The 18734-nt window shown below is 47.1% G+C and overlaps 1 protein-coding gene across 1 annotated transcript in view; it reads left to right on the top strand.

Moving 5' to 3' along the window:
• Positions 1 to 18734, top strand: part of LOC137432312 (troponin I, slow skeletal muscle) — a 124670-nt gene that overhangs the window by 31409 nt on the left and 74527 nt on the right. The gene's annotated exons all lie outside the window — the stretch shown is intronic.

Here is an 18734-nt window from a genome sequence, read left to right as displayed (position 1 = left end):
AAGCTAAAAGTTGTAGGCCCGGGACGTGCCTAAGAGGAGGAGAGTGCAGTGTTGTGGATATGAGGACTGCATATATTTTTTTTTTATTGTGTGCTGTATGATTATTATTATTGTTGTTGTGCTGTGCCTCCTGCCTCCGGAGCTGGGTAAGATCAAAAGGGCGTCCCATAGTCCACAAGCATACACGTCAGCCAATCATAGGATATTCATGTTCGATAGTTATATCTTATTCTGTGTTTTAAGATAAGGCTGTGTCTCCCATTAATTGAAATACTCCATTGCACCAGTGAAAGAGAATAGATCCCCTTCCATTCCCATCCCCAAAAATCCCCATTTCCTTCACATCCCCCCTTTCGTGATTGCCGACCCTCGATTGCCATATTACATCCCCTCTCGTCATTGCTGAGCCTCGATTCCCAATCACCTCCCCTCCAATAACCGCCAGTGACCACGAGGCTCGAGTCAGGGAAGAAAGGCGTGTCTCCACCTCGTCAGAGGAGGGGAGGGGCGCGCCCGCCCGTCGTCGTCCGGGGCGGAGCCCGAGGGTCGCGCGACCAACCAGGGCCGCGGTGAGTGACCCGGTAGGTGTGCCCTCGGAGTCGGCGGCTTGATTTCACCGGGGGTGATAAAAGCGACTGTAAGGGACTGCTTTAAGAGAGAGGCCTTGGAGATGAGCATGAGATGAGAAGAGAAGAGAAGAAGAAAGAGAGTTGCAAGGAGTTGGTCACAGTCGGTTGCCAGAGAGAGAAGTCGGTGGTGAGGAGTGAGAGAAGCAAGAAAGAGTTGAGGGTTGAGGGACCAGACGAGTGAGACAAGTCCTGGGAACGCAGCGGACGGAGGCCGCCGCAGCCGCGACACCCGACCGCCAAAGGGGGCCTGAACGGCGGTTCGGAGCAGGGCCGAAACGGAACGGCGGCTGCTGAACGCGCCGGTTGTGCTGCAAGACCCCCCCTTGGACCTTTCCTCTCCCGCCAGCCATCCACCTTCTGCCATCCCTGGCATTCCCCGTGTGAGTCGTCTTTGTTTGTTCTGTCCTGGGTAATAAGTTAAGTCTGTAGATAAGCTAAATTTGCACTGTGTCACATGCGTCTTGTACTTGTAAATAAACTGAATTGCTTTTTTGTTGCTTGTGTGTAAATCGTAGGAATAAATTTAGTAGTCTTTCCAACCTTTCTTGGCCTTCGTTTTCCTCTTTACATTGCGTCGTTTTTGTCTTTTCCCTCATTGAGCAGCTAGGGTGCGATACGGCCAAAGTCTGGGTGAATCGGGTGAGTGTTGTTAGGTCGCGGTTCTAAACCACCGCTCGGTCTATAACATCTAACCGCGATCTATAACAATACGTTTAAGGACACTGGATGGAGGATGGAGTGCAGGAGAGTTTAGGGAATGTAGAAAAAAGGCACTATAGGAGATGGATTTTTTTTTGGGATGAATTGATTTGGTGAGCAAGTCGAAAGCAGCCTTTTAAAGAAGAAGAAGAAAAAGGTGTTATAAAATATGACGGAATACATAACTTGAGGGGAAAGTGTAAACATTGAAGGTTAATGAGTGAAAACTATCTGGGGAAATGGGGGAGAAACACGTGGTCGAAGAACGAGCGAACGAATAAGAATGAATAAACGAATGAGAACAGAGAAGGAAATATTGTTTTTTTTTTTTTTGTTTTTTTTTTTTGAGTTGACATTTACACAAGGAAGTAGGCTATGGGTGAAAAGACTGGGAATACAGAGAACGAAAGTTATTGGATCACAAACGACGGACCGCTGAGAGAAAAACAAAGCCTCAAGGTTGTACAGTGCACACTGTACAAGGCCTCAAGACACGACACGAATTAACACGATTTTCAATACAGGTATGAAAGATTTGCACCGAAAAATCTTCGTCGGGACACAATATACATACAACACCATAAATAAATACAGTTTTAACGAAAATACAAATGGGAACAATCACTTAACTTCGATTTCAAATCGTTCGCGACGCGGCAAAGGCCTTGCTCGCGACACGGCAAACAGACGATCAATTTATGAAAGATAAACACCGAGAAACAACCAAAGTTGCACACAATAACTTCACACACCGAAAGATAAATACAGTTTCGACAAAATACAATTGTGAACAGACTTAACTTCGAAAAACGTGGAGACCGTGTGGAGCTTCGAAAATCCCTCCCACCGTCTCCGAGATCTCACGAGATCCCTCGAGATCGAGATCCGTCTCCGAGATCTCGCGAGACCCTTCGCGACAATAGTCGCGACTCTGGGGCATTTTCGAAATTTTTCTCTTCTTTAGTGGTAGACCTTTGGTCATTTGGTCACAGCACCACTTGGTTGTCTGCGACATAAGGTTGAAAGGTGCGAAGAGAGCTCGGCGGGTGAAGTACCAACCGAGAATGAAGGTGTGGAGGTTGAAAGAGGTGACAGTGAGGGAGGCATTAAAAGAGAGGCTGAATATGGTAGAGGATGATGTGGTTGAGCTTGAAAGTGGTTGGATGTCAATGAAAGATAGTCTGTTGGGAGCCGTTGGTGAGACATGTGGATGGACAAAAGGACCACCGAGGCACTCGGAAACATGGTGGTGGGATGATGAAGTTGGAAAGAAGATGGACGAGAAGAGGAAGAAGTTCAAGGAGTGGCAGAAGGTGAAGGGTACGGGGGCAGAAAAGGAAGAGCATGAAAGTTTATAAGGCAGCCAAGAAGGCTGCAAAGAAAGAGGTAGCAAAGGCGCAGGAGGCATGTAGGAAAATGTTCGGAGAACGCTTGGATTTGGAAGAGGGTCAGAGAGCGGTATTCAGGATTGCAAAGCAGATAGCGAAAGAGAGGTGTGATGTGATGGGGGTGAGTTGCTTGAAGGATGAAGTGGGACAAATCGTTGTGGACCCAGATGGAATTAAAGGAAGATGGAAGAGATATATGGAAATACTGTTGAATGCAGAGAATGAATGGGATGGCAACATAGAGAGTAACCCAGTTTTAGGACCGGCATAGAAGATAACCGAGAAGGAAGTTGAGGAAGCGATTAAAGCAATGAAGAGTAGAAAAGCAGGAGGGCCGACGGGTGTTGTGGGAGATATGTTGAAGGCAGCGGGAAATTGGGGTGTGAAGAGAATGACAGAGATCTGCAATCTGGTTGTGAAAGAAGGCAGTGGATTGGGAACTGAGTACCCTCGTCCCTCTATACAAGGGGAAAGGTGACCCTCTGGACTGTGGCTCGTATCGAGCGATAAAGTTATTGGAGCATGGAATGAAGGTATTGGAAAGGGTGTTGGAAAGGAGGATAAGGAAGAAAGTGAAGATTGACGAAATGCAGTTTGGATTTATGCCAGGAAGAGGAACGACAGACGCGCTTTTTATTGTGAGGCAGTTGCAGGAGAAGTACATGGAGAAGAGGAAGAAGTTGTTTCTTGAGTTTGTTGATCTGGAGAAAGCATTCGATAGGGTTCCACGTGAAGTAGTGACATGGGCATTGAGGAAGTTAGGAGTGGAGGAATGGTTGATCATAGTGATGGCAATGTACAAAAGAGCGCGCACAGCTGTAAGGACAAAGGACGGGAACAGTGGTGAGTTTGAGGTTAAGGTGGGAGTGCATCAGCGGTCGGTACTAAGTCCACTACTATTTGTAGCTGTGATGGAGGTGCTGGCTCGGAACGTAAAGGAGGGTTTACTGTGGGAGTTGTTGTATGCAGATGATCTGGTGTTGATTGCAGAAAGTATGGATGGACTGAAGGAGAAGATGAACAAGTGGAAGGAATGTATGGAGACGAAAGGTCTGAAGGTGAATATCGGAAAAACAAAGGTGATGGCAAGTGGTAAAGCATGTGGTGAGGTGGAAAGAACTGGGAAGTGGCCATGTGCTTTGTGCAGGAAGGGTGTCGGAGTGAACTCAATTCAATGTACAATGTGCGCTGAGTGGGTTCATCAAAAATGTAGTGGTTTGAGAGGGTCATTAACCAGTGTGGCAGCTACATTCAAGTGTAAGGTGTGCAAAGAGGGAGCTGCAGATGGAGGAAATGTTGAGTTGGATCTTGGAGACGGCTTGAAGCTGGAAGGTGTGAAAACATTTTGTTACCTAGGAGACATGCTGAATGGAGAAGGTGGATCAGACTCGGCAACGGTTGCTAGAGTGAGATGTGCATGGAAGAAGTTTCGGGAACTGAGTGGCGTGCTGACGAGGAGGCGAGTGTCGTTGAAGCTGAAGGGAAAGGTGTATGCTGCATGTGTGAGAAGTGTTATGATTTATGGGAGCGAGACATGGGTAATGAACGTAGAGCAGCAACGAAGGCTGGAAAGGGTGGAAATGCGAATGGTTCGGTGGATGTGTGGAGTATCGTTGAGAGAGAGGAAGACAAATGATGAATTGCGAAAGATGATGGGAATAGAGCCTGTGATGGATGCTGTGAAGAGAAACAGTTTGAGATGGTTTGGTCATGTGTTGAGGAAGGATTAAAGTGACTGGTTGAGAAGAGTGATGGAAATGAATGTGGAAGGAAGTAGAGGACGGGGAAGACCGAGAAAGACTTGGCTGAAGATGGTCGAAGAAGAAATGCGGGCAAGGGGGTTAACAAGGGGAGATGCAGAAAATAGGGCACAATGGAGAAGATTGTCATGGGGACCGCAGGGCTAACCCCCGCTCTTGCAGGGAAAATGGCCTTTAAAATGCCTGTTGTTTAGTGGTAGACCTAAAAAGCCGAATTAGGCTTCAATCCCATGCTCCCATGCTCAGTAGGTTTGTCTGATTTATGATGTTGTCCTGCACCTACGGGTATCAATCCCATGCTCCCATGCTCAGTAGGTTTGTCTGATTTATGATGTTGTTAAGCCCAGTTAAAATTTCTTAAAATAGGCCCTAAGCTAGCACATCGTACAGTTACTTCCTTAAGCTTATTGTGACATTTATTGTATGTTGGTATTGGGGAGGACTGTCTGCTGTTCTCTTTTACCACGTCTTACCAGGTAGGGCAAAGGGGGGCATTAAGTTCCAGGGGGCATTAGGCTCCACTACATTGTAAATGCATTATATTTACCTTCAAGATTTACAATGTAGTGGAGCCTAATGCCCCCTGGAGCTTAATGTCCCCCTTTGCCCGACAAGACCTACTACACCTACCTAACCTACTTATGCCATAGTGATGGGTAAATTAGTGGTAAGAGGCTTTGGCTTCGCCGGCTCATTGCGGCTTTGCAGTCGGGTACGAGCAGCCGGCGAAGCTGGTGTTGTGAATAAACGCGTACGTATTATGTTGAATTGGCTGGATCCTTTGAGAATTTCGAAGCTTTGGCGCACCAAATCGCTCCATGGAGGCCGCCATCTTGCGGATGCGGAAGTATGCATAAAAAAATTGCTAAAAAGTTCAATAGGCGACCGCAGAACTACGTAACTTCCGGTTAGTGCACCCTTCGCGACAATAGTCGCGACTCTGGGGCATTTTCGAAATTTTTCTCTTCTTTAGTGGTAGACCTAAAAAGCCGAATAAGGCTTCAATCCCATGCTCCCATGCTCAGTAGGTTTGTCTGATTTATGATGTTGTTAAGCCCAGTGAAAATTTCTTAAAATAGGCCCTAAGCTAGCACATCGTACAGTTACTTCCTTAAGCTTCTTGTGACATTTATTGTATGCAGGTATTGGGGAGGACTGTCTGCTCTTCTCTTTTACCACGTCTTACCAGGTACGGTACCTACTACACCTACCTACTACCAACTACCTAACCTACTGATGCCATAGTGATGGGTAAAATAGTGGCAAGAGGCTTTGGCTTCGCCGGCTCGTTGCGGCTTTGCAGTAGGGTCATATTATGGAAGAATCAGTTCAGCTTTGTAACAGTAGCCGAAAGCCCGGTAATGATGGAGACACACCCGTTCAGGGAGCAGCCATTATGGAACTACTTTATTGTACATACGTCACAGGACCGCGTCATCAGTCCCTCATTAGCATATGCATGAGCTGTACTTCCATAACATCTCCCCCAACAAATAAGCCTGAAAGGCTTGAAACCCCCAATTACTCATAAGCAGAACAAAGCACAACAAAATGTTTAATAAACGGTTATTTCTAAAGGATCAAACTAGACCACATATCAGAACAACAAAAACCGAACCAACTTCAAAGAAAACTGAGCAACACCATCAGGGAAGAGTATCCGACTTTCGTGTTTGGTATAAATAATCCAGGCCATTATTCTGCGCCCAGAACCTCTTTCTCGCTTTAATTAAAGATCAAGAAGGGGAATCAGGGAGAAGCTGAGGGGAATCAGGGAGAAGCTGAGGGGAATCAGGGAGAAGCTGAGGGGAATCGGGGAGAAGCTGAGGGGAATCGGGGAGAAGCTGAGGGGAATCGGGGAGAAGCTGAGGGGAATCAGGGAGAAGCTGAGGGGAATCAGGGAGAAGCTGAGGGGAATCGGGGAGAAGCTGAGGGGAATCAGGGAGAAGCTGAGGGGAATCAGGGAGAAGCTGAGGGGAATCAGGGAGAAGCTGAGGGGAATCAGGGAGAAGCTGAGGGGAATCAGGGAGAAGCTGAGGGGAATCAGGGAGAAGCTGAGGGGAATCATGGAGAAGCTGAGGGGAATCAGGGAGAAGCTGAGGGGAATCGGGGAGAAGCTGAGGGGAATCGGGGAGAAGCTGAGGGGAATCATGGAGAAGCTGAGGGGAATCAGGGAGAAGCTGAGGGGAATCAGGGAGAAGCTGAGGGGAATCGGGGAGAATCTGAGGGGAATCGGGGAGAGGCTGAGGGGAATCGGGGAGAAGCTGAGGGGAATCAGGGAGAAGGTGAGGGGAATCAGGGAGAAGCTGAGGGGAATCAGGGAGAATCTGAGGGGAATCAGAGAGAAGCTGAGGGGAATTCCTCCGATTGTCGTAGTGAGCGTCTCTTTCCTTGGCCTTGTCGTCGTTGCTCTTCACGATGTCAGGGTCGATCTTGTCTGTGTTTTGTGGAAGTTTCTGGGACAATGTCGGCATAGTTGTCTTCAACTTCCGACCCAGCATCACCTGTGCAGGGCTATAACCTGCAGGCTCAATTGGAGTATTACGGTAAGACATGAGCCCGAGATATGGATCAGGTTGGCGCAGGATCATTTCCGCAATGTGTACACCTTTTTCAGCACATGCGTTGGCCTGTGGACACCTTGCGCTTGCGGTCACATGTTCAAAGGCATATTTTTTCAGCAAATTTTACAAACTCCTTGGACGTGAATCGTCTTCCCTTGTCTGAGATGAGAGAATCAGGAATTCCCCAACGAGCAAAGGTAGACTTCATCTTCTGAATGAGCATTTCACCTGTGAGAGACGGTGAGTGTATGAGCTCGTTGAATCTGGAGGAGTAATCCACCACGACCAGGTGGTGTTTCTTGTCAAACTCAAGGATGATCACATTTGCTGACATAGTCCTTGATGTCCAGACTCGTGCCGGGCCACCAAATACAATCATTGGCTCGGCGTCGACACTTCGTCACCTTTGACGTCAAACTTCGTCAGCTCTGACGTCAAACTTCGTCAGCTCTGACGTCACTACCTTGGATGCTGGAAAACCTGCCTCAACTCCATGGACGTTTTGCGTCCACTTCTGACAACTCACGGTCTGAGGCAGGTGCTGGGAGTGGACTACGGGACAATGCTTCGGCAACAACCATGGACTTACCTGGCACGTGTTCTGCTACCACATTAAACCGCATGAGACGCATGAGGAGGCCTTGGCATCTCAAAGGCACGTGATTCAGGTGTTTGTTGTTGATTAATGGCACGAAAGGCTTGTGGTCAGTGACCAACCTCATGGTCTGTGGCCCCCACAGGTATTGATAAAACATTTTGCAGGCCCAAACCGAAGCAAGGCGTTCTTTTTAGATCTGTGCACACCTGGTTTCTGCAGGAATTAGTGTGCGTGATGCAAAACAGACGGGTCTCAACTCTCCATTAGACTGCTTTTGTACACAGACAGGTCTCAATTCTCCATTAGACTGCTTTTGTACACAGACAGGTCTCAACTCTCCATTAGACTGCTTTTGTACACAGACAGGTCTCAATTCTCCATTAGACTGCTTTTGTACACAGACAGGTCTCAACTCCGCATTAGACTGCTTTTGTACACAGACAGGTCTCAACTCCGCATTAGACTGCTTTTGTACACAGACAGGTCTCAACTCCACATTAGACTGCTTTTGTACACAGACAGGTCTCAACTCCACATTCGACTGCTTTTGTACACAGACAGGTCTCAACTCCCCATTAGACTGCTTTTGTACACAGACAGGTCTCAACTCCACATTAGACTGCTTTTGTACACAGACAGGTCTCACCTCCGCATTAGACTGCTTTTGTACACAGACAGGTCTCAACTCCGAGTGTTTATACAAATGTGTTATACTTGTGACTCGCGCACCTCCCATATATCTAACATGTACGCAACTGCAAGGATGTAATGACAATTTCGCTTTAGAACAGACAACATGTTGTTCAAGGTAATTTGTCCAGCAATTTATGTATTTACGATTTTAGTCTAAGTCCAATAGCTGATGATTTATTTGCATATATGTCTTATTTGCATAATATTGCTCGATATTATGCTGTGCGAGTCGTATTTGCGCAAAAGTCAAACACTGTATATGTCTTGCCTCCGGTCCTAATTCTATTGCATATGGTTCAATGAACCACGAAAATAACTCCCCCAAAAATTGCTCAGCTGCCTAACTAGAAGAGGCCCATTGATTTGGAAGTCAAAAGGTCAACAACTTTGTCAAATTTCTAAAATCTTCAATTTTCATCTGATTAACTTGATATTTGAAGAGGATTTTCCATATCAGGTCACTGAATTCAACCACCAATTCTTCTGGAGGTCAACATAAGCCAAAAGGTCAACATCGGCCAAAGATCAACAACTTATAATAATAATAATAATCATGCATTTATTTTATTTCGCGCTTTTCAGGAAGCCCAAAGACGCTTTGACAGAGTGCAAAACATAATGGATAGCAAAACAAAACATAAAGTGCAAAACATAATGCACTTAAGGCAGAATTTAAAAAATCGTCATTTGTGTTCATCCGATTGACATGAAAGTTTAGCAGCATTTGCATATTGAGTGACTGAATTGCAAAACAAGCTATTTTAAGGTCAAAGGTCAACTCAAGGTCAAACTTCTAAAATCATCAATTGTCATACGATTGACCTGAAAATTAAACAGCAATTCCATCGTGCATCACTGAATTGGGAAAGCAACTATTTTGATGTCAAAAGGTCATAGGTCAACTTAAGGTCAACCTTCCTTTGATTAAGATCGTCATTTAAAATCTAAATGAAGTGGACAATTTCATGTGTCCATGGCAACTGTTGGGGGGGGGGGGGGGGAGTGGACTTTGCAAGTATCGTGCGACGAGGGGGAGGGGAGGGGGGGAGGAGTGGATATTGCATGGACGTCTTTCTTTTTACTTGAATTTTTTTTTAATTTTCCAAGTACCTTTTACTGGTTGGTCTTGTACGTTATTCTGTCCGTCTCTTTCTCTGTTTGCATATCACTGCCTTCCAGGTCACAATTTTCAGTCAATCTTCAAGAAACTTTACCAGCTTGCTGGGATGAATGATCCCGGTGTGTACCCCAATTTAGAATAGGTACACCGTATCCCTGCGCATCAGAAGAGGCGACGAAGGGTTGGCATCAGGAAGGGCATCTTCATAAAAACATTGCCCCAAACAGGGAACCATGATTGTCATGGGGCCCGCAAAGCTAACCCCCTCTGTAGCGGGGAAAAATGGCCTTAAAACGATCATTCATTCATAAATCATTCTTCAAGAAACATCACCAAATGGTAGAGATGGTCATAAAGAAAAAGCCAAATGATTTTAAGGTCAAAGGTCATCTTGAGGTCAAATTTCTAAAATTGTAATTTTTCATCCGATTGACTTGAAAGTTGAGCAACATTTGCATGTTGACACTAAATTGGGAAAGCAACTATTTTGAGGTCAAAGGCCAACTTAAAGTCAAACTTCGAAAGTCATCAAGTTTCATCTGAATAATATACAATTTTCAAATTTTAATCTTGCTAAAATGGACAATTTCATGTATCCATGGCATTTTTCTGGGGGGGGGGGGGGGGGGTGGATTTTGCAAGTATCATGCTCTGCACGGTCTTTCTTGTTCATTTTATTTATTTCATGGTCGAAGGCTGATAATGGAGCTCCTTTTCTACATGGCCAAAGGCTAATTTTCTCGTTTACAAACATATCACGAGCAACTTCCTGATCAATTAGCAGCTCCGTTATCCAACACCTAATGTTCGGTCTGCGTCACCGCTAATGGCTCTGGAAGTGCGAGTGAGGTTTTTGCTGTGTTCGACTTGGCAATCCTACCAATCCTGATCTTGGACAATTGCATCGAATTTGTAGGAATTTTAGAACTCTCCCTGTATATTTCTATTTCTTCACATTGCAAATGTTGACTGTTTTTAATATGGAGATAGAGGCTCATGGAGTAGCTGGATGTCAAAACAGGTGGTGTATAGAAGGAAGTTATCATTACTGCATATGTTGATGATTATCTGGTACTTGTGTTGCCAATAACTATTACCAGTGGAAGCTCCGTGGTAAAAAATATCACGATCGAAGAAAAGTGAAGCCTTTTGTTCTTATGTTGGTTGAAAGATCTCAAAGAAAACAAAAAATCATTTCTTAGCAGGATTTGGACATTGCAGCCTGCGATGTAAATTGTGATGCATGAAAAAGCTATCAAAGTTACAGGTTAGTGAGCATTAACCTGCATGATGTTGATGATAAACTCAATGAAGCAAATGAGGGCAAAAATGATCCCTCCAATTGATATTACAAACAGAACGAGGCAGGTGATGTTCAGGCCCAGGGCGATCTTCGAATACTTCTTGGCAAGCACGTAATCCTTCAGATACTTGTGGTCCCGACTCTAGGGGTGGGATGGGTGGAAAGGTGAGTTTAAATATGAAAAACAACAAAAGGAGATTCGAAGACAACAAAATAAATAATAATTTCAACCTTAGATCTGATAGAGTTGGAGTTAACAATGGCTCTTCGGATGGTTAGGGTGAGGTTAACAATGGCTGGATGATTACCTCTGTCACTGAAGGTGCACGGAAGGTATATTTTATTTTCACCCCTGGTTGTCTGTGTTGTCTTTGACTAGAGTGATTATGGCTCTGGGGGCATCATCACTCTGCGCGAAGCGAAAAGCAGGGTTTAGGCATTCTGTTACGTGTGTTTGTGTGGCATGTCTGCTGTCTTAAAATTCATTTTCTCAGCAACCGTTGGTCTGATTGACACGAAACGTTACCAGTGGAGCACCTCCGTGGATGGAATTTTTTAATTTATAATTATTACGTCATTGGTCATGTGGTACGGACGCCATCTTGGAAAAACTTCACACCTCTATCTCCCTAACCGCTCAATGGAAAAAGTTTAAACAAGGCTCATTGTCAAGCACTCCCCATGGGGAATAAGATATGTTGATGATGTCATTGGTGCCCCTCATTATGACGTCATAATTCGACAAGTACAACACTTGATCTGATCAGTATGAAAAAAGAAAATTTCCTCTCCAACTGTTAGGCCGATGGACACGAAATTTGTACCATAGGAGCGACTCTCCCTTTATAATTTTTTAATGATAATTATTACGTCAGAGGTCACGTGGTATGGGCGCCATCTTTGAGAAATCGAAAAACGATGCCCCTATATATCTCCAAAACCGCTCCATGGAAAAAATTGAAACATGGCTCATTGTCAACTACTCCCCATGGGGAACAAGATACGTTAATGATGATGTCATCCATGCCTTCGTTATGATGTCATAACTCCACATGTATAACTCTTTATCCGATAAGTATGAATTTTGTTTCCTCTGCAACTGTTAGTCTACAAAACAACAACAGGCATTTTAAGGCCATTTTCCCTGCGAGAGCGGGGGTTAGCCTTGCGGTCCCCATGACAATCTTCTCCATTTTGCCCTATTTTCTGCATCTCCCCTTGTTAACCCCCTTGCCCGCATTTCTTCTTCGACCATCTTTAGCCAAGTCTTTCTCGGTCTTCCCCGCCCTCTACTTCCTTCTTCATTCATTTCCATCACTCTTCTCAACCAGTCACTTTTATCCTTCCCAAACACATGACCAAACCATCTCAAACTATTTCTCCTCACAGCATCAATCACAGGCTCTATTCCCATCATCTTTCGCAATTCATCATTTGTCTTCCTCTCTCTCAACGATACTCCACACATCCACCGAACCATTCGCATTTCCACCCTTTCCAGCCTTCGTTGCTGCTCTACGTTCATTACCCATGTCTCGCAAAGAGAACCATGTTAGTCTGATGGACACCAAATTTTCTCCTTCGGAGAAATCTTGCTAAAGAAAAATATATATTTTTTCAAATGCTCGAATCTCATTGGTTCTGGTGTTTGATGACGATTTTCGTTGAAGATAACGAGGTTGGTCTAAACGTATTTTAATTACTAATTAGAGGTTTCATTATATTGTGAATCAAAGAACGACAGGTGAAACAAACTCCTATTGAACTTTTTCGCAATTGTTTTATGCAAACTTCCGCATCCGGTCGATGGCGCCCACCATTGAGCGCTTTCATTTTAGAAATATTTTTGCAAATGCTCGACTCTCATTGGGTCCGGTGTTTGGTGACGCGTTTTGTTGAAGATAACCAGGCCCGTGCGGGCCGATGTTGGTCTTAAATTATTTTATTAACACATCGGAGGTGCATAAGATTGTGAATCAAACGACGACGGGTGAAAGAAACTCCTAATGAACGTTTTAAATTTGTTATGCATACTTCCGCCTCCGCAAGATGGCTGCGCCCACTGCGCTTCGGATTCTCGAGCCAAGGCATAATCAGGTTTTCAACATAATACGTACTCGTTTATTGACAGCACCGGCTTCGCCGGCTATAAGCTGTACTTCCATAACATCTCCCCCAACAAATAAGCCTGAAAGGCTTTAAACCCCCAATTAGTCAAAAGCAGAACAAAGCACAACAAAATGTTTAATAAACGGTTATTTTTAAAGTATCAAACTAGACCACCTATCAGAACAACAAAAACCGAACCAACTTTAAAGCAAACTGAGCGACACCATCAGGGAAGAGTATCCGACTTGCGTGTTTGGTATAAATAATCCAGGCCATTATTCTGCGCCCAGAACCTCTTTCTCGCTTTAATTAAAGATCAAGAAGGGGAATCAGGGAGAAGCTGAGGGGAATCAGGGAGAAGCTGAGGGGAATCAGGGAGAAGCTGAGGGGAATCGGGGAGAAGCTGAGGGGAATCAGGGAGAAGCTGAGGGGAATCAGGGAGAAGCTGAGGGGAATCAGGGAGAAGCTGAGGGGAATCAGGGAGAAGCTGAGGGGAATCAGGGAGAAGCTGAGGGGAATCGGGGAGAAGCTGAGGGGAATCAGAGATAAGCTAAGGGGAATCAGGGAGAAGCTGAGGGGAATCAGAGAGAAGCTGAGGTGAATCAGAGAGAAGCTGAGGTGAATCAGAGAGAAGCTGAGGGGAATCAGGGAGAAGGTAAGGGGAATCAGAGATAAGCTAAGGGGAATCAGGGAGAAACTAAGGGGAATCAGGGAGAAGCTGAGGGGAATCCCCGCTGTCCCGCCACCCCCCAGCCCTGCACGCATCGCCAGAGGGCGGGGACTGCCTTGAGGACTGCGCACGCTGGCATACGGACGTCTTTGGAAGGACTTGTTGGGAGAGCGCATTGTATACGAGCTCGATTACAAAAGGCGCTTTATTGAAGGACACGAGCCTCCTCCCCCCCCCCCCACCCCCCATATGTAAGGTCCACTAGCGGGTGAACGATAAGCGTGAAGCTGCCTGCCGGGTTTTCACCCACGGAACCGGAGCCTCACCTGGAGCCTGGACCTCACCACCGGACCCTCTACCTGGACCTTCCACCCTACCAGCTACAATCCCGTGTGAGTGTGTATGTTTGTCTGGGGTCGTAAGTTAAGACTGTGTAGTTAAGCCTACCCTGTGTCCTGCTTCTTCTTCTTCTTCCTGTACATTCTTTCCTTCCCACTTCTTTTATGTTCTTAATAAATTTACCTTGTTCTTTCTTGGTTTTTCCCTAATCTGATCGCCTCCGTCCTTTCTTTCCATTGAGTACCTGTGGCACGATTAGGAACCGCTCAGAATCGGGTTAGTCATTGTTAATGGCCTGAGTCGCGGCTCGCTTTGCTCGGCGTGTCCACTAACGCCGCGGCTCGGGCGGGGCTCATTACCTCGCTTCCCGGAAGGCGCTGGTAATTAGGTAATAGGAACAATTTGGCCTACCACCCTATTCAGCGCTGACCGGAAGTGACGTCATAGCTCCAGGACTCGGGACGGCCAGCTTAAAGGACAAGGGGATTAATCCCCCCTTGATAAGGGGAGCGCCGACCCCCGAGATCCGTAACAATTGGTGTCAGGAGTGGGATTTGAAGCCCGAACCAGATTTTTTATCATCTGAACAAATTTGGTCAAAATTTCGAGCGGCCGAAATTTTTATAAGATCTAAATTTTGAATCCTGCCATGGATAGCCAAGGCGATCGGATGCCGGTGGGGGAAATAGAAGAGGAGTTAGAGGCAACCCAGGACCCCCGGGAAGAAGTGGAACAATTGGGAGAGATGGAGGAGGAAAATAATGAAGGTGCGGTTTCCTCCCGCTTGACCATCATGGCGACGAAGGCCACGCCCGCTGCGCAAATGGGGGTGGGCGACATGCAAGCCTTCATGGCGCAAATGATGGCATGGATGGTCAAGCGGGAGGAAAAGATGGATGCAATGGGAAACCAAATTGGCGGATTAAAAAATGATTTGGCAAGCCAAATTGGGGGATTGAGGAAAGAGATGGGAGAAATGAGGGCCGATAGTGAGGGAATGGAAAATAGAATGGGGGAGAAATTGGGAACCCAAATTGAAGGGTTTGGGAACAGAATGGGTGATAGTATGGAAAGAATGGGGGAGACCATTGATCGCATGTTGAGCGAGGAGGTCGCATTTGTACGCGACGAGGTAGCGCGATTTGAGGAGCACGAGGGAAGCGAGCCTGAGCAAAGCGAAGTCACGTGGACCGGGTAGAAATACCCGGGGTATGGGAAAGCCGGCGACCGCAGAATTAGAAGAGAAAATTTTATTAGCGCCAGCGGTCGTCGAGGAAAAATAAATTGAAGAATTAATTATAGTGGAAATTGGGTTTGAAGAGACGGCGGACTTAGAACAGCACTCGTGGAAGGAGCAAATGGAAATTGTGCAAAGTCCATGTTTACATCATGATTCCGTACTTGCTAATCCTCATAAAGATTTGCAGGTGCGTGTGGAGGAAAGGATCCCGAAGGTAAGCCGGGCTGTATATGGTGCTAAAAGATTTGGCGCAAATGTGTTTGGCGCGAAAGGATTTTTCGCGCGCTTGGGATCCAGACGGCACCCGGGCGTTCGTGGAAGGTCCTTTGTGCGCTGCGTGAGTAGAAATGGCGCGCGTGTGTGAATGGCGCCCGAGCGCGAGTGTGTTACCGAGTGCGAGAGTGAATGCACATCGGAGTGTGAAAGTGGGTTGGAAGAGTGTGACACAGAGAGTGAGATGGATGAGGAGCGTGTGCGAGGATGCTCACCTGAGGTGATTGTGGCGAGTGTGCGAGGATGCACACCGGAGCACGTGATTGGGTGTGCGACGTGGGATTGCACACCCATGGGTAGGTGTGCGCTGAGTGGGTGTGCAAGAGAGTGCACACCCATGAGTGTTACGGAGTACGTAACGGAAGGAAGGTGTGTTATGGAGTGTGCGAGCAGCGAGTGGTGTGCACCTGAGTGTGGAGCGAAAGGGAATGCACGAGCGAGTGCAATGACGGGGTGTATGGAGTGTATGAGAGGCGTTGGAGCGCCGCATTGTGTAAGTAGGAAACGGAACGCATGGTGTGAGCATGCGAGGGGAGCTTCGACGTTGACCGGGGCAGCGGTTAGGCCGACGTATAGCCGACGCGAGCTCTCGGGGCGTAGTGCGCTTTGTGTGCTGCGGGGGCCGGCGGGGATCGGTGCCGCGTCGCTCCTGCATGGAGCGCCGTGCACGATTCGGGCCGGGCTCCGCCCTGTACGGTCGGTGCCGCGTTTTGTCAGGCGAGGCGACCGGCCCGGTTCGAGGAGAGGTAGGAGGGTTCGGAGCGGCCCCCCCTTGTGGTGGCGGCGCTCCGCCGGGGAAGGCTGGGTAATCGCGCTTGGGAGCGCAAGGCCCTGCGTCGGGATGGTGCTTGGAGCCTTGGCCCGACAAAACCTCCTCCCCAGAGTCGTAAATGCCGGACTGACCCAACCTACAGGAGACTGACCATCCGCACGGATAGCCGGCTTTTCGAAGCCGAGCTGTAGAAATGTATTCCCACACCGAGAGGCTCAGGTTTAATGGACATTTGTTAGTAGTAGTGATGGCAATAGTGATGTAGAGGGATGGTTGCTCTACCATCCCTCACATTACTTTGGGGCAAAGGAGCTATAGGTTTATGGGGTGGCGGTGAAAACTAGCCCGCGAGGGTTAGGATAAATGGATAGGATCTAGAAATGACCATAGGTGACTGAGATTTAAGTACCGTAGTGACTTTTGGACAGGTAGTGGGGACGTAGAGTAGAGTAGGTGGATTATAATGACGTGGGATGTGCGTAGTATAAGGGATGGCAGGGAGCACCAGTATTAGAAGGGAGTAGATAGCTTAAATGATGCTGTGTGTGTGAGCATGAGGTTTCGCATGAAATGAGGCATTGCGTATGGAAGTTCTTTGTAGTGAGCGTGATGAAATAAGGAATTGAATGAGAATCTTTGTGGTGAGGGTGATGAAGTGAGGCAATGCTCGAGAAGGATGTGTGTCATTGTGTGTTGAGTGCATTGACTTGCAAGGTGTGCAAGTGATGTACAGGTGTGTGGAATGAATGGTGTGGAGTGAGTATTGTGGAATGAGTGGAGTGGAGTGTATGGTGCAAAGGAGTGGATGGGGGAAGGGTGGACCCCTTCACGAATACCCGGGCAGGGTAGTTTAAAGTTAGGTAGATTGAGTAGGTAAATTGTGGTTGGATATTGACATCTGTGGTGCTGTTTGTGGAAAAGAAGTGTTTGATTGGGTGCATGAGTGTATGGAATGGCTGGGCGTGTGGCCTGTTAGTGAGTGTGGTTGGTTGAGCACTCCGCCACTGGTAGTCTGTCGGCCAGGTGAGGCCGCAGGTAGGCTCTGGGAGCCAGGTAGTAGAGTTCAATGGGGCCTGTGGATCCCGAGAGAGGACCCGGGTAGCCTGATGCCAGAGGGGGCATTAGTGGGGTAAGGGAGCCAGAGGGCCTTCCCCAGGTTAGGGTGAGGAGCTAGGTAAGCTCGGGTGGCAACTGCAGTGGCGGAGGTGTGCAGGTGAGCGGACCTGCTGGTGAGCCACACGACCCAGCCCTGAAATTGTGCGAGGGCACAGGGAGAAAAATCGGGGGAGTGAGACCCCAAATTGGAGAGCACCACAGACTGGTCAATGGGAATTTGGTTTTTAGAACCGCATAGTTTAATGATGGCCAATGGATTTGCAGGGCAAGACCCCGGGTAGTGTAAAGAGTTAATGTCATTTAGAAGATAGATAGGAGAAAATCTCTTCGCACCATCCGCATCCACTCACCGAGGTGACAGACTCCACACCATGTTTTGCAAATGTTTGGAGAATGTAAGACGCATCATGACGGAGTGAGACATTGTTGATATTCCATCTCTTCCTCCTTCGGAGGGATTGAGGACGAATTTGGTTTAGAGGGGATGGGAAAGACAAGACGTAGAGATGAATTAGTAATTTGTAAATTGTGTAAATACGGGGTAGGGGCAAGGGTAGAGTAGGTGACATGGGGGGGGGGACGGGGGGACGTATGCTATGGACGAGCTTTCTCAGCTCGCTCTCCTGCGCCCTTCATGTCTGCATTACCTTGTGTTGATGTGTACCCTTGCGCCCTGCCCACTGATCTGCTTGTCTTTCCTTCCCCACTCATGGACCCTTGTTCGTTTGTGCCTGAGGGAAGTGTGCAGGTGACCGCAGTTGTGCGCGCACACCTTTGCTGCTTCCTGCCTGCACTGATGCACCATATGGACCACACGTTCTGTGGTCTAGCACCACATATGGACCACACGTTCTGTGGCAGAGCACCACTTGTGGACCACACGTTCTGTGGCCTGGCGTCTCCGCTGGGACCGACCATGGTTGCCAGCGGTGTCTGGCTTGCGGACCACTGTGTTTTAAGTGGCACCCATGCCCAGCAGTGGACCACCTGAGTTGGCCCTGCTGGCCATATAAACAATAAAAAGCGGACGCGGTGTGTACCCTTTTATTATTGAAATAACATCAAGCAAGAAGATCAAGACAACCAGAAACAGCAGCCCAGCAGAGCAGAGAAGCAGAAGACATCATTGCTTATTTTTAAAATGTTTGTTTTGTGCATTTTGGTGATGGTGCTTTTATGGTGCTTTTTGATGCTTTTGGTGCATTTCTCTATTGGTGCATATTGGTACATATGGTATGGTGTATCGGTGCAGTGCATGGCAATGGCATTTTTCCTCTTTTCAAAAGATCTTTTCTCTTTTCACAAAAGACAGGTCCTGGGTTGTAGTTGTAAATAATCAAAATAGTAGTGTTTTTGTAAATAATGCTCCCCACCGGCTAAATGTTTAGTTTGAGAACCATTCCGTAATTCGGTTAATTGTGGGCGGTTAATTCGGTTAATTCGGTAATTGTGAGTCAGTAA

The sequence above is a fragment of the Myxine glutinosa genome, chromosome 8 (assembly GCF_964187855.1).
Source record: "Myxine glutinosa chromosome 8, kmMyxGlut1.1, whole genome shotgun sequence".
NCBI classification, from domain to species: Eukaryota; Metazoa; Chordata; class Myxini; order Myxiniformes; family Myxinidae; genus Myxine; species Myxine glutinosa.
Note: the sequence above shows the minus strand (reverse complement) of the source record. Positions and strands in the feature narration are given on the sequence as shown.